We start from the raw sequence: 14,868 nt of genomic DNA on the forward strand, positions 1-14,868 counted from the left end.
TGAAAGACATTAGTTTGCAGTTTTCTTATATCTTTGTCTGGTTTTGGTATTAGGGTCATGATGGCATCATAGAATGAATTAGGAAGTAATCTTTCTGCTTCTACTCTCTGAAAGAGATTGTAGAGAATTGGTATAATTGCTTCCTTAAGTGTTTAGTAGATTCACCAGTGAACACATCTGGGCCTGCTACTTTCAGTTTTAGGAGGTTATTAATTATTGATTCAACTTTCTTGTTCTCTTTGCTTTTGGCTTTCCAGAATTCTAGTGATACATCCTCTAGCTCAAAGTTTCCTTCCTCAGCTGTGTCACATCTACTAATAAGTCCATCAAAGGCAGTATTCATTTCTATTATAGTATTTTTGATTTCTATTATTTCTTTTTGATTATTTATTAGAATTTCCATCTCTCCGCTTACATGACCCATCTGTTTTTGCATGCTGCCCACTCTACCCATTAGAGCCCTTAGCATATTAATCATAGTTGTTTTAAAGTCCTAGTCTGATATTTCGAACACCCCTGCCATGTCTGGTTCTGATGCTTACTCTATCTCTTCTATATATATATATATATATGTATATATATATATACATATATATATATATTTTTTTTTTTTTTGCATTTTGGTATGTCTTGTGATTTTTTTTCTTGATAGCCAGACAAGAGGTAAGAGGAGTAAGAGGAGCTGCCTGTAAACAGGCCACTAGTAATATGATGGTGAGGTTTGTGGGGAGGGAAGGCATTTTATAGTCCTTTGATTAGATATCAGTCTTTTAGGGAGCCCATGCCTCTAGCCTGTGAACTTAACAGGTGTTCCTCAGGGTTTTTCTTTTCTCCCTCCTTAGGTAGGAGAGGTTGGCTAGAATGGGCTGGAGTTGAGTATTTCCCTTCCCCAGCATGTTAGGCCCAGTTTAGCTAGTTTCTTCTGAGGGCAGGCCTTGTTAAGAACAGAGTGCTCTGGGGTATTCAAAATGGTTCCTTTTCCCTTCCCCCTGCAGGAAGCAGGAGAGGAGTTTTCTCTGATATTTACTATAGGAACCTAGTCAAGCTCCTGGAGGTAAATCTTACAATATTGTGAGTCCCCCAAGACTAGATCCCTTGAAGTTTTTAACTCTCAGAGCTGTCTGCTCTGAACCTCCAGTGATTCATCGATTACAGCCAAGGCTTTCCTACCGTGGCACTGGCTCCTGCGGGGTTGCAGCTAGTGATTCTCTAGTAAGCCATGCCTCCCTGTATTGATCTATCTCTCCAGTTTTAGGAACAGCAGTTTATCCTGTGTCCTCCCCTCTCTTGAGAATTCAAGGAGAGTTGTTGATTTTTCAGTTTCTTCAGCTTTTCATTTGTTGTTAGGGGAGAGTAACAACTTCCAAGTTTCTTATATGTGTCTTAATACACATCTTTTTAGCTAGTATTAGGTTCACTAGACAATTTTCCCATGAGGGCAGGCCTGGTAGGAAGAACTGAGTGCTCTGGCATATTTCAAAATGATTTTATTCACCTGTCAGAAGCAGAAGGGTGTTTTCTCTGATATTTAATACTGTCAGAATTTGGTCAGACTCCTTACCTGGAGGTACATCTCACAATATTGTGGGAGCCCCCCATGACTGGTTTCCTCTTGATGTTTTTAACTCTCAGAGTTGCCCTCACTCTATCTCCAGCAATTTATCAATTATAGTTCAGCTTTTTCTATCCCAGCACTGCTTCCAGAGGCAGTTTCTCCTTGTAGGTCTCTGCTGCAGTAATCTGGTAATCAACAACTCCTTGTATTCAGCTATCTGTTTCTCTAATCTTGGGAGCAGTGGTTTGCCCTGTGTCCTCCCCTATTTCATGGATCCAAGAAGAATCATGTTCAACTTCTTACTTGTTAGGATGGAGTGATGACTTCCAAGTTCCCTTACATGCAGAACTAGAAGTCAGAGGTCCCCATAATTAGGATTTTAATTTCCATTTTGCTGATGACTAATGATTTGAACATTTCTTCACATACTTATTTTTCATTCACATAGTTCTATTTTGAAATGCCTGTTCAAATATTTGCCATCTTTATTGCATTGTGTGTATTTTTATTGTTTTAATATATCTATCACATATGTGTAAAGCTGTAATATATATTAGATATTAGACACATTAGTTATATAGGTGTCTATATACACAAATATATCAATATACATGTATAGATATATCTATTTATGTACATAGATATGTTAGATACATATACACATATTAGTTAGATAGATATGTCTCTTGGAAACCTGTTCTCAGATACTTTGAAAATAGTTTTTTCTTAGACTGTGGCTTGCCTGTTTGTTTTCTTCACGGTGACATTTGAAAACAAACATTTAAAATGTTGATAACATCTAGTTTGTCTCTATTTTATTTTATAAAATCTTCTGTGTCATGGCAATTTCTTATAAAATAAGGTACATAGCTACCCTACGACCCAACAATTGTGCTCATGGGTATTTGTCCAAAAGAAGTAAAAACATGTCCACAAAAATGTTCAAAGCTTCTTTTCGTAATAGCCAAAATTTGGAAATAATCCAAATATGTATAATCAGGAGAATAGATAAACTGTGGTATATTCGTACAATGGGAGACCTGGTCACCATTTTAAAAAAAATACTGCTGCAGCCAAGGATTTTGATGAACCTTAAAAATCATGTTCAGTGAAAGAAGCTTTACACATTAGAGTATGTACTGTATTAATTAGTCCATTTAAGTTAAGTTCTGTAATGGGCAGAAATTAATATATGGTGAAAAAATAAAAGCAGTGTTTTAAAAGTAAAGTTCTATAAGTCAAAAATTAATATATGGTAAAAAATAATAAACACAGTTTTTCTCTGAAGTGTTGGAAATAGAAACTGACTGTAAAGAGGTATGAGGGAATTTTCTGGGATGACAGAAATGCCTTATAGCTTGACAGGTGTTTGGATAATAGATCTAAACGTTCATCAAAGCTCATTAATGGCTTGTATATTTCACTATAGGTTAAATTACCTAAAATAAAGCAATAATAACTCTAAACAAATACTGAATTCTAGTTAATGATATAAATGTTAAACTGTTTAATGCTGATGTATCCTAATGTCTGAAACTAACTTGAAACACTTCAAAAAGTGAGATGAACTTATAGATGAATTGATAAACAGATCAATCGATAAATTAAAGTTTTGGATGAATAGATAAATGAACAGGTATATGGTAAAGCTTATCTAGCAAAATGTTGAGAATAATAAAATCTCAGTGGTGGATAAATGGATGTATAATCCTTTCAACTGTATAATCCTTTCAACTCTTCTGTACATTCAACAGTGTATAATAAAATGCTGGGGAAAAATGCTCTTCCCATTGCAAATTATAAAAAAAATAAAAAGAAAACCACTTTTTCAACATTTCTAGCCAAAAAGGAAAGTGAAAACCATAAATGCAAATTTTAATAAAATAATGTAATCCTTACATATCAGAATCTATTTCTTACAGCGTTTTTCAGAGGAACCTTAAATATCTAGATCAGTTGAAATGTATAATTAAAAATAAGTTTCTTAATTTCCCAACTCAAAACTCCAAAAGTGTACAAAATCTTAAAAAAATAAAAATTAAGGAAAGACTTATTAAAATAAAAAGAAAAATTAATGAGGCAGAAATAATAAAAATTTTAAAATAATATTAAATCCAAAAAGTTATTTTTTAAAAAGTTACAGATGAACCGGTTTGCAGGGCAGAAGTTGAGATCCAGATGTAGAGAACAAACGTGTGGACACCAAGTGGGGAAAACCGTGGGGGTTGGTGGGGGTGGGGATGGTGGTGTGTTGAATTGGGCGATTGGGATTGACATGTATACACTGATGTGTATAAAATTGATGACTAATAAGAACTTGCTGTATAAAAACACAAACAGAACAACAAAAAAGAAAAATCCTTTTTGTAGTCTGAATAGTTTCTTTCAAAAAAGATATCTGAACTCATTGTAAGGGCAAAGCAATAGGTAAGTATTTTGATATAAACTTTTAAAGTCCACATTAGTGATCTCTTCATTGGATATCCAATTTAGTGAGGAAAACTCTATCAAAAATAGATAACAGGGTCTTCCCTGGTGGTGCAGTGGTTAAGAATCCACCTGCCAGTGCAGGGGACACGGGTTCGTGCCCTGGTCCGGCAGGATCCCACATGCCGCGGAGCGGCTGGGCCCGTGAGCCACAGCTACTGAGCCTGCGCATCTGGAGCCTGTGCTCCGCAGCGGGAGAGGCCCACGCACCGCAATGAAGAGTGGCCCCCACTCGCCACAACTGGAGAAAGCCCACGCACAGAAACGAAGACCCAACATAGCCAAAAATAAATAAATAAATTTATTTTAAAAAATAGATAACAATTCAGAGAAAATTAAAAGTTCAGAAAAAAATCAATGTAGAGGAAATGTAATAAGAAGTTTGCTTACTGGATCAGGAAAGGTCACTCGGTTCAAAATGACGTTTTGCAGGAAAACTGAAAGTTGCTCAAGATTGGTTCGAGGGTGGCAGCGGCTCCAGAGCAGTAGCAGCATCACCAGATCCCCGGTGGAGGTGCACCTACAGGTGTTGTTGCTGGAGCAGCGGAGGTTCATTTCTCACCATGGGGTCGGGACCCTCCAGTTCATGTTAGTCTTTGGAGATCTCCCTCATCCCCCTCAGCTTCGGGGAAATGGCTCGAGCGAGTAAGCCTGCGATGAAGAAAACTTCAACATCTGTCCCTTTGGAGAGGAATAAGAAAGAAAAGGAAAATTCTGTAAACTCTTTATTGGTGGCTTAAGCTCTGAATCCATGGAAGAAAGTCTGAGGAACTACTACAAGCAACGGGGAAACCTTATAGACTGTGTGTTAATAAGGCATCCTGCCAGCCCCAAACCAGGAAGATTTGGTTTTGTCACGTTTTCATCCATGGCTGAGATGGATGTTGCCATGGCTGCCAGACCTCATTCCATTGATGGGAAAACGGTTGCACCCAAACGTGCTGTCCCAAGAGAGGACTATGGAAAGCTGGGGGCTCTTATCACCATGAAGAAGCTGTTTGTTGGTGGAATTGAAGAAGATACTGAACAGCATCATCTTAGAGATTACTTTGAGAAATATGGAAAAATCAATGCCATTGAGATAATTACCGATAGGGAGTCTGGAAAGAAAAGAGGCTTTGGATTTGTCACTTTTAATGACCATGATCCCATGGATAAGCTTGTGTTGCAGAAATACTATAGCATCAATGGTCATCATGCAGAAGTAAGAAAGGCCTTGTCTCGACCTAAAATGCAGGGAGTCCAAAGTTCTAGAGGTAGAAGAGGAGGCAACGTTGGTTTTGGAGACTCTCCTGGTGGTGGTGGAAATGTAGGAGCAGGACCAGGATGAGGAAGGAAACTTGGAGGAGGACCTGGTGGATATGGAAGAGGACATACATTTGGGGATGGCTATCATGGTGTGGAGGAGGATCTGGAGGTGGCAATTTGGGGGTTAGCCCTGGTTATGGAGGAGGATGAGGAGGATACGGTGGTAGAGGATCTCGATATGGTGACCTGGATGGGGCCTCCAGAGGTGATTTTGACAGCTATGGATGAAGAAATTATGGAAGTCATAATTACAATGATTTGGGAAATTATAAGCAGAAACCTTCTAAGTACGATTTACTGAAGAATGGAAAGCTGAGTGGTATAGCAGGAACGTGGGAGGATCATACGGTGGAGGAAACTATGGTCCAGGAGGCGGTGGAAGACGTGAGCGTTATGCAGAGACCAGCCGATACTAAGCTTCTATTTGCCGTGGGCTTGACTGTATAAATAGACATTGAGAGCCCAGAGGTAACAGAAGAGCTTTAGGTTATCGAAATAACAGTGTTCAGGAAACTCTTACCTCAGTCATGCATAAATATGCAGTGATATGGCAGAAGACACCAGAGCAGGTACAGAGAGCCATTTTGTGAGTAGACTCGATTATGTAAGAACAATACCTTTCTGTGGAGGAAAGATCGTATGAAAAAATGCTTTTGAGACCGTTTCTTAGCTTTTGAATTGTTGTCTCTCCAGTGGTCTCTGTAAGAATGTGGAAGCATCCCCTTTGATAATGTTAAATTTCAAAGTTTTGGATGATATTTGAATCCTTTTTCAAGATTTTTCTCAAAATTTTGTAAAACTGTTAGCTAGAATCATGGTGTAATGAGACATAACATCATTCTTTTAAAGAAAATTAGTTCATGTGTAGAGTTAAGAAACTGTTGTACCTTTAAGATTTAATAAAATAATTCTAAAGGTAAAACAGTAGTAGTTTGTACTCTTTGATAATTTTGCACTTTTAGTTTTTACCTTTTAAATATTTTTCTTGTGTAATGATATCAGAGTTTGCAGGGTAGTGATATGACTTACACACATTATGAAATGATTATCAGAAAAAAGTTTTTCTTCTTGCGATGAATATTTGTAGGACTTACTGCCTTAACAACTTTGATATACATCCTACAGCTGTGCTAATTTTGGTCATCCTGTACCTTACATCTTTTGTAATGTTGAGTAACTTGTCATGTACCTATAGGTCATTTGTATGTCTTTTTTGGATAAATGTCTATTCAGTTCCTTAGTCCATATTATAGTTTGATTATTTGCTATTGTGGTAAAAAAACAAAACAAAACAAAAAGTTATTTTTTAAAAAGTTAACAAAAACAGACATGTAACCTAATAAAGAAAGAAAGCAATAAATCACCTATATACAAAATAAGTAACTACAAGAAAAAATAGCTAGAGAGACAGAGAAATAATAAAAGTCATAGCAGAATACTTTGTGTAACTCTATGCAGATACATTGTAAACTTAGGTAAGAGATAAAGTTTCCTAGGAACGTTCAATTAAGTAAAAATAATTCCATTGCAGAAAGAGGTGAAATAGACTAGTTTCACAGGAGAATAGTGAAAGATAAAAAAAAAAAAAATTCCCCCAACAAAAAGTACCCCATCTAGGTGTTTCCAACGGGGCATTGTATGAAATGGTTAACATCTAGATGATCCTAATGCTATATAAATTTTTCTCGAGCTTCAGAAGTGAACAGAAACTTTCAAATTACTTCATGAGACAAATATAACATTAGTTCCTGAATTTGATGGTAGCAGAAAACAAAACAAGACAAAAAAACCCCCCAAATATTCCTTGTGAACATTGATGTAAATATGCTAAATAAAATATTAGCAAACGGAATTGAACAGGTATATAGGAAAATAATACATTATGACCAAGTGAGATTTATTCTTAAAATGTAAGGATGTCTTAATATTTGCAAATCTATTAACATATATCTTCATATCAATGAAGACAATTTCTTCATATTAATTCCAGGGAGAAAAATCATAGTTACTTGGAAGGGCTTGACACAGTGGATACACATTTATCTGATAATATTTAATGGAATAAGAATGCACACATGCACACACATGATAGAAGCAATCATACTGAGATCAAGAACAAGGCATAGATGCCTATTTCCCCACTATTATTTAACATTGTATGGGAATATAGATAAAAATGGAAAAGAAGAAGGAAAACTACACCTGTTTGCAAATGATTTGACAGTGATCTGACAATGCAAGGGAATAAGTTATTTAAAAAAAACTCATATAATAAACATTCTATTAAGTAATAGGATATAAAAATTAACATAGAAAAACCAATAGCTTTCAACTGCACAAACGATAGCCAGTAAAAAGGATATAATAGGAAAGAATCCCTTTTAAACTGCAACAACATATAAAAAAGGCAGGAAAAACCACAAAAGACACAAATGTAGATTTGCAAAAGCAAAAACATTCCTTGTTTTTGGGTTCAATATCACATGCATGTCATTTTTCTTTAAGTTAATATATGAGCCTAATGCAATTTCAATAAAAATTCACATAATTTAAATTTGTAGCTACAGAAGTTAATATGGAAAAATTCACGTGGAAAAGTAAACATGCAAGAATAATGATGAAATCTTGGAGAAGAGCATAGAGTGGCAGGGCAGTGCATACTTATCAGATACTGAAACATATTATAAACTTTCTATAATCAAAACAGTTATGTATTGGCATATTAATGGGCGGAAAGAACAGTAGAACAGAATAGAAAGTTCTGAAATAAACCCAAATACAATAGGATAAAGATGACACCTTAGTCACTGTAGAAAATATAGGCTTATTAATAAATGCAACTGGCCATCTGCATAGTCATTTGGAAGAGCAGTATCAAATTTATATTTCATAGATTACACAAAAGTGAATTCCAAAAGTATCAGAAGTCTAAATCTCTCTTTTTTTAAAGAAACCATACATGGAGTAGAAGAAAACATGGATACATTTCCTTATAATCTGGATAAAGGCAAAGCTTTCTACTTGAGTCTCAAAATCCTGTTGCAATTTCTTTTATTAGACCAGTAAATATAAAACATAAAGAAGCAATTTTTGCCTAGAAAACAAAGAGCCAAAAAGACAATTAAAATATAAATTACAAACTGGGAGAAAGTAGTTGTATAACATCCTAAGAGCTAACTTCTGAAAAATATAAAGAACTATAAGAAATCAAGAAATAGCAAGTCCTTAAAAAAAGGAAAAAAATAAGGAGACAAAGACCTAGCAGCATAAGCTATGAGAAAATGGCCTTTAAATTCTTGAAAAGGTGTACAACTTCATCCATACTACTATAAATGTGATTAAAACTACCTTGAATTAAAGCTTCATTTCTGATTAGATTGGGAAAATTTTAGAAGTTTGACTACACACTTTGTTGTTGCTCAGACTGTGGGGAAATAAGTACTTTTTTATACTGATGCTAGAAATGTTAAATTGTATAACTCCTATGGAGGAACATTTGGCAATATATAACAAAACTGCACACCATTTGACCTAGAAATCAGTTCTAGAAATTTACCCTAAAGGTACGCCTTTAGTAACACACTCATACAAAATGCATTACTTACTCATTATGACATTATTTATAGCAACCAATTATTGGAAAGTTACCTATATGTCTAATAATTCGTGATTAGGCTAATCAACAAAAGTGTATCCACAGAATTAAATAATACACAAATATAAAAAGAATTTGAAAAACTCTAAGTGATATAGTTTAAGCAGAAATATGGTATATATATCTGTGAAAAAAGGGGAAATAAAAATGTGTATGTTTGTGTTTATGGAGATGTATCTACTTATTTTTGTAAAATAAACACAGGAAGGATAAACCAGAGAATGATTACATTTGTTACTTACAGAAGATACGTGGAAACGGATTAGAAAAAAATAGGAAAAAGAATGAAACTTTATTAAGCATTTTTATATAGATTTGACTTGAACCATGTTATTATTTTCATATTCAAGAAATATTAATTCAACAAAGAACTGCAAAAACTCTAAAATTGAATGCAAATATGAGAAAATATATAATTGCATATCAAATTGATCAAATTGATCATACTCTGACTATATTCCCAGTGGGATATATTCCAAGGACAAAAGGAAATCTTGACCTTTAATACATTTAGTTAGTGGTGGTAGTATGGTTGTAGTAAATCTGAAACTGTTTCTCGAACATTTTATGAGTGAACAAATAAGTACATATATTGATATTGATGGTACTACATTCATTTCCAACTGTGGAAAAAGGAAGTAAATGTGGAATGAGAGGAACAGAAGAACGCTGTAAGTGTTAAATTTGAATTGAAGTTATCAATATGAGTTAATGATTTTTAAGATACATATTTCCTAGCTCTGTCCACTGATAAATGGTACTTCAGTAGCAGTGAGCATACTTAGCACCTAGATCTTGACTTTTATAAGTACCATTCTCTAAAAGGAGCCAGAGCTCCTTGGATAATGGCTGGCTCTGGGTCTGTGTCCAGGGAAACAAGGTGGGTCTGATGCATTTTGTTATGTCAGAGAGTAAAAGTTCTCAAAAGTTGATAGGAGTATTTCAAGAGGACATAAAATCTTGTTTGAAGAGGCTCCATTGGCTAAATTTAGGATAATTAGAGCCTCAAAATAAATAATGATGGAAATGATTTATAATACATGGAAAAGGAATGAATCCATGAACTATAATAATACTAGCTAATTTTCAAAGGGCCAAGGGAGAAGGGAGTGAAGGAAAATCTTTTTTTATAGAAAAATGCCATCTAATAAATATAGGAGGAGTGATAAAATTGGAAAATCATCATTTTGCAACCAAAATTTTAGGAATTGATTCAGGAATCAATCTTCAATGGATGCTAAAACCATTGGGTTTAAGATTGTTGAGGAGCAGGATAGTTGCGTGGTCTCAACATATGACCTCAGAGATTAGTTATGAATTATAAAGGGAGAAGATAATACTACAGAAGAGAAATTTGGTGAACTCGACCTTTACCAAATGATCAAATTTAATATCACTAGTAGCAGGACAAAATGACATCTCCATCTCCTGATATGATGCACTGAGAATGATACAAAACCACCTGTGTAGTATTCTTGTTAAAGATGCTTAACGTGAATCTACTCATGAGCAAACAATCAAATACATATGAGAAACATTCTGCAAACAAATGGCTTACTTTTCTCAAAAATATCAGTGTCATGCAAGAGAAAATAAAAACAGTCTTGATTATAGTAGACTAGAGAGTTATAGCAATTAAATGCATTGACTGAGCCCTGGAGAGGAGGAAAAAGACATATGGAACATTATTGGAATAATAAGAGAAATTAGAATATGCACAAGATATGATAATAACAACAGATCAATAATAAATTTCTTTAATATAAGCATTGTATTGTGATTATATAAGGGAACATCTTGGGTCTTAGGAGCTAAATGCTTAAATATTTAGAGATGGTAAAATGTTAAAAAGTGGTGAATATAAGTGAAGGATATAAGGGTGTTTGTTGTTACCTTTTAGCAAATTTTCTAAAATAAAAAGTTGGAGGAAAAGAACACACTAAAGGCCAAATTCCTAGACTGGACAATTTTTGTTTGTTTTGAAATTCAGGTAGAATATTAATCTGTCCTTGAAATTTAGAAAAGTGAATTGTTTTTCTGTGCCATGCTGGTCCTTCAATATTATTGAGAACCAGGATAAAAACCAGATATGATGTGAACAATTCTAAACAATGCCCTGGTGCTTGGAACTGACATTCTCTAAGCTTCAAATACTACATTCAGAATATCATTTTGAGGTGAGCCTTTCCTATTTCCAGAAGTGAATTCTCTTCCTTAGAGAAGATGGACACCGTTATGTGAGGAACCAAATGAGAGCATCAAGGATTCAATAAATGTGCTTTTATGGTGGTTGGTAGTGGTGGACTTGGTGGGAGAAATGAAACGGTACAAATATCCCCCTTCTTTTTTGTTTGAGTTCTTTTTCCTGCCACTAGATTAGTTAAGATGGAGAAGACCTCGTGTTTCAGAAATGCCCTCAGTTCTGGAGGGCTGAGCAAAATATTAAGGCAGGAACTTTAAGCCTAGACCTTAATGGAAAGTGGTAAATAGGAGTGTGGCAGACATTGTAGATTGGCCCAAGTAACATCCTATCAGTGTTGGCCATGTGACAGACTTCTGGCTAATGACATGCAAGTGGAATGGACATCTGCTAGTGCTGCTGCTGCTTTCTTCTTTATTTTTCTTGGCCAAATATGATATGATGGCAAGAGCCTCTGCAACCATCTTGCAACCACAATGAGAAGGCTAAATGGAGTCATCCCTGATTGCTGAGTTACTAAAACAATGCTGCAATCAACTACTTCTGGGCTTCTTATGTAGGAAAAATAAACTTATTTGTTTAAGCCACTATATTTGATTTATGATACAGTCCATCTCACCAGGGTAAGACCAGGAATTTGTGGCAAAAAACTCACATCAAATATGAAGAATTTAATTCAGCTTGAATGTCCCCTGTGTCATTGTCCTCAGAAAACTGTGTGACCAAATATAGTACACTGCCAGCCTTTAACAGGTATAAACTACCTTTAACGGGTCTAAAATAAAAATTGCCCAAGGTAGAATTAATTGAGCTATGTCAGGTGAAAGGAAGAAGCAAAGACCCTGCAGAGGGAGAAAGGAGATAGTGTGGAATTTAACTTGGACCAGAGCTTCCCACATCAATCACTGGAATCACTAAAGGCTAGAAGGTGTTATGTGAGTCAGAGTGATGGTGAGAAAGTGACCTCTGAAGAGTAAGGCTGAAGAGAGGATATATAGCATGGTCCGGGGTTCAGAAAGGGAGCTGTCAAGTAATTATCCCCAAATTATGCTGTTTTTGGTTGAGAATTTGAAGGGCTTTCTTCAGACTAGTCAATACAAGATTTCAAGTTATTATATGATAACTTGAAAAAAAAATAAATCCTGATGAGGACAGTTGATCCTGAGACCTGGCCAGTATTAAAGTTCTTGCCAAAGCAGCCCTGGCATTTGGCTTCATCACAAAGCCAATCCTGTAGATGTGGAAGCATCTGCTCTCCAACTTACTGCTTATGTTAAAATGAAAGCTATTCAGTAAAATATTAATGAGTATCTCTTCCACTGGTGACTGGATGGAAATAAAATGGCGAGAAACCAAATTTCTAATAAACATATGAATAGCCACTCAGTTGACGACTCTTTAACATGGACATCATTCATAATTCCTGATTCTTTTTCAATGTGTGCCTTTCTTGTCAGAAAATTGAAAACAAAATATTCTAGGCCTCTTAAGTGTCCAGAATAAATGAGTCCTGTCAATATAGACAACAGCGATCAATTGGTGTGTTCTTCCTCTGTAAAAATTAGATTAACTCAGTCACTCATTAGTTAATCCATTGAACGAGTATTATGCACTTGATATTGTCATAGACTCTGTGGATAGATAAGCAAAATTGACCCTCTGAAAATCTATTTGTAGGTGATAAAAGGGAATGAAAAGGAGATTAAAAAAGAAAAACATGCTTTTTTCTTTGTAACATGCATCAAGTCAGGCTAGTTGGATCTTTCCTCGCAGCCAATCTCAGTAGAGACTCATTTTTTTAAAAAAAAACGTAATTAGGGACTTCCGGGGCGGTCCAGTGGTTAAGACTCTACACATCCACTGCAGGGGACATGGGTTCAATCCCTGGTTGGGGAACGAAGATCCCGCATACCATAAGTAAATAAAATTTTTTTAAAAATTTGTAAAGGGATTTAAAAAAGTAAAAACAATTTGGATATTTAATAGTCTCTTTTGAAAAGACCAACAGATCACAAAACTTCTAAAATTCTAATTTCTTTGGCTCTTCATGTCAAAACCTTTCATGAGTATTTCCTTTCACTCTATAAACTCGTAAAACAAACTGTCCCTTCACATTATATATACTGGATCTGAATACCTTTTTCTTTCCTCACAGCCTCAGTTCTTTATGGCATATCATCTTAGCCACTCTGGCTTCCTTTTTTATTGGGCAGTGTGTCAGATGATGAGGTACTAGACATATTTTTGTCAACATTTTATAAGCCTCTACAAAGAGAGACAAGATGTGTATTTATAATACCTTTTGCTCTTTGCCAACCAATTGTTAAGAATTTCCTTCTTGTTTGAGTGGCATTCATGTAGGATAATTCCAGGAATATTTCCAAATTCAGCTTTGTATTGCCCACCCAAGTTACTTAGAGAATTTGAATAGGGCCAGGTGAAGGCAGGTTGGCTTGCTCTTACTTTAAGCATGGCCTAAGTAAAGAATTACAGTTAAAACAAACAAAAACTAAAATTTGGTGACAAAAGTTTAATTAGGAGCAGTTTGAATCTTGACTATAAACTCTCTCAAAAAACTTCACAAAGGGTATTCCAATTACAGTGCTTCCCAAACTTCTAGAAAGCCTCTCTTCCAATGGTTTGCTAATTATTTCACTTTTCTGGCAACTACCACTCCCCGTTGCTTTCAGGTGTCATCTCCTCATCTTTCAACTTAGTAGTTCTCTCCACCTACCCAGCCTCCATAAGCTTTAGACCCTCCCCGTCCTCCTACACCTTAGCCTTTATTGTATGGGTAACATTAGTCATTTTGTTAATATCCTTTCCCACTTTACTTATACTTGGAATCTTCCCAATAAAGGAGAGCCTGACTTGGCCTAAAGAGGACACTAAAAGGAGGGTAGATTGGTAACAATTATAACTTACTAGCATTTCCTTTGTCTTTGTCACAGCTGAGAAAATCATGGTAAGGGTGAGGGAAGGACATTTCTGAATACTGTGTGTTTCTACTGTGTGTTAATAACCATATTAGGTTCTTTTTATAAATATGTCACTAAGTAGAAGTTTGATCTTTAGGAATGTTAAGTGCAGTGATGTCCATAGTTATGGGCCAAGAATTTTGAGGGGGCTGTAGAGTAATTTTAAAGGAGTCCTCATGTCAATGTCCATGTCAAGCATGAAGTCAAGGAAACACTAGTTTGAAAAAAAAAGATTCTCAACATTTTATTTTTATTTTTCTTGTCAAGACACTTTGATGCGTGATTCTGTGACCCTCCTAAGGAGAAGACTTTGGTAAAGATAAGCAGAGTAGTGAAAGAGATTCTGTTTTTGGTGTGCTTCCATTAACCTCACCCTTTTCTCTCCTGCTCAGTAAAGTAAATAAGGATGTGAAGGAGACACAAGAAAATTTCTTAAATCCCTTCTTGTGTACATAAAATAAAAATTAATTCTGTCACATTAACGATAAATTATTTTCATCAAAACTTAAAACAAATGTATAATTTCAAAGTATGTAAGTAACCAATACAAGTACTCCTAAATTGTCTGTGCCACCTCGCAAGAAACAGTCCACTTCATCCAGACATTTCACAAATATTTGCTGAGCAGTAACAAAGTGCTAAGAGTTTCTGTCAGTGGACCAACAGAAAAAGTACCTACCCTTGT

The 14,868-nt window shown here is 35.3% G+C and overlaps 1 pseudogene across 1 annotated transcript; it reads left to right on the top strand.

Annotated features, from left to right (window-relative positions):
- The first annotated feature begins 4,249 nt into the window (after nucleotides 1-4,249).
- On the top strand, nucleotides 4,250-5,766 carry LOC307186373 (heterogeneous nuclear ribonucleoproteins A2/B1-like; annotated as a pseudogene). Its single transcript has 2 exons — nucleotides 4,250-5,459; nucleotides 5,580-5,766. The product of its transcript is annotated as a heterogeneous nuclear ribonucleoproteins A2/B1-like (transcript).
- The last annotated feature ends 9,102 nt before the right edge of the window (nucleotides 5,767-14,868 follow it).

Source organism: Stenella coeruleoalba, assembly GCF_951394435.1.
Source record: "Stenella coeruleoalba genome assembly, chromosome: 5".
Classification (NCBI taxonomy): domain Eukaryota; kingdom Metazoa; phylum Chordata; class Mammalia; order Artiodactyla; family Delphinidae; genus Stenella; species Stenella coeruleoalba.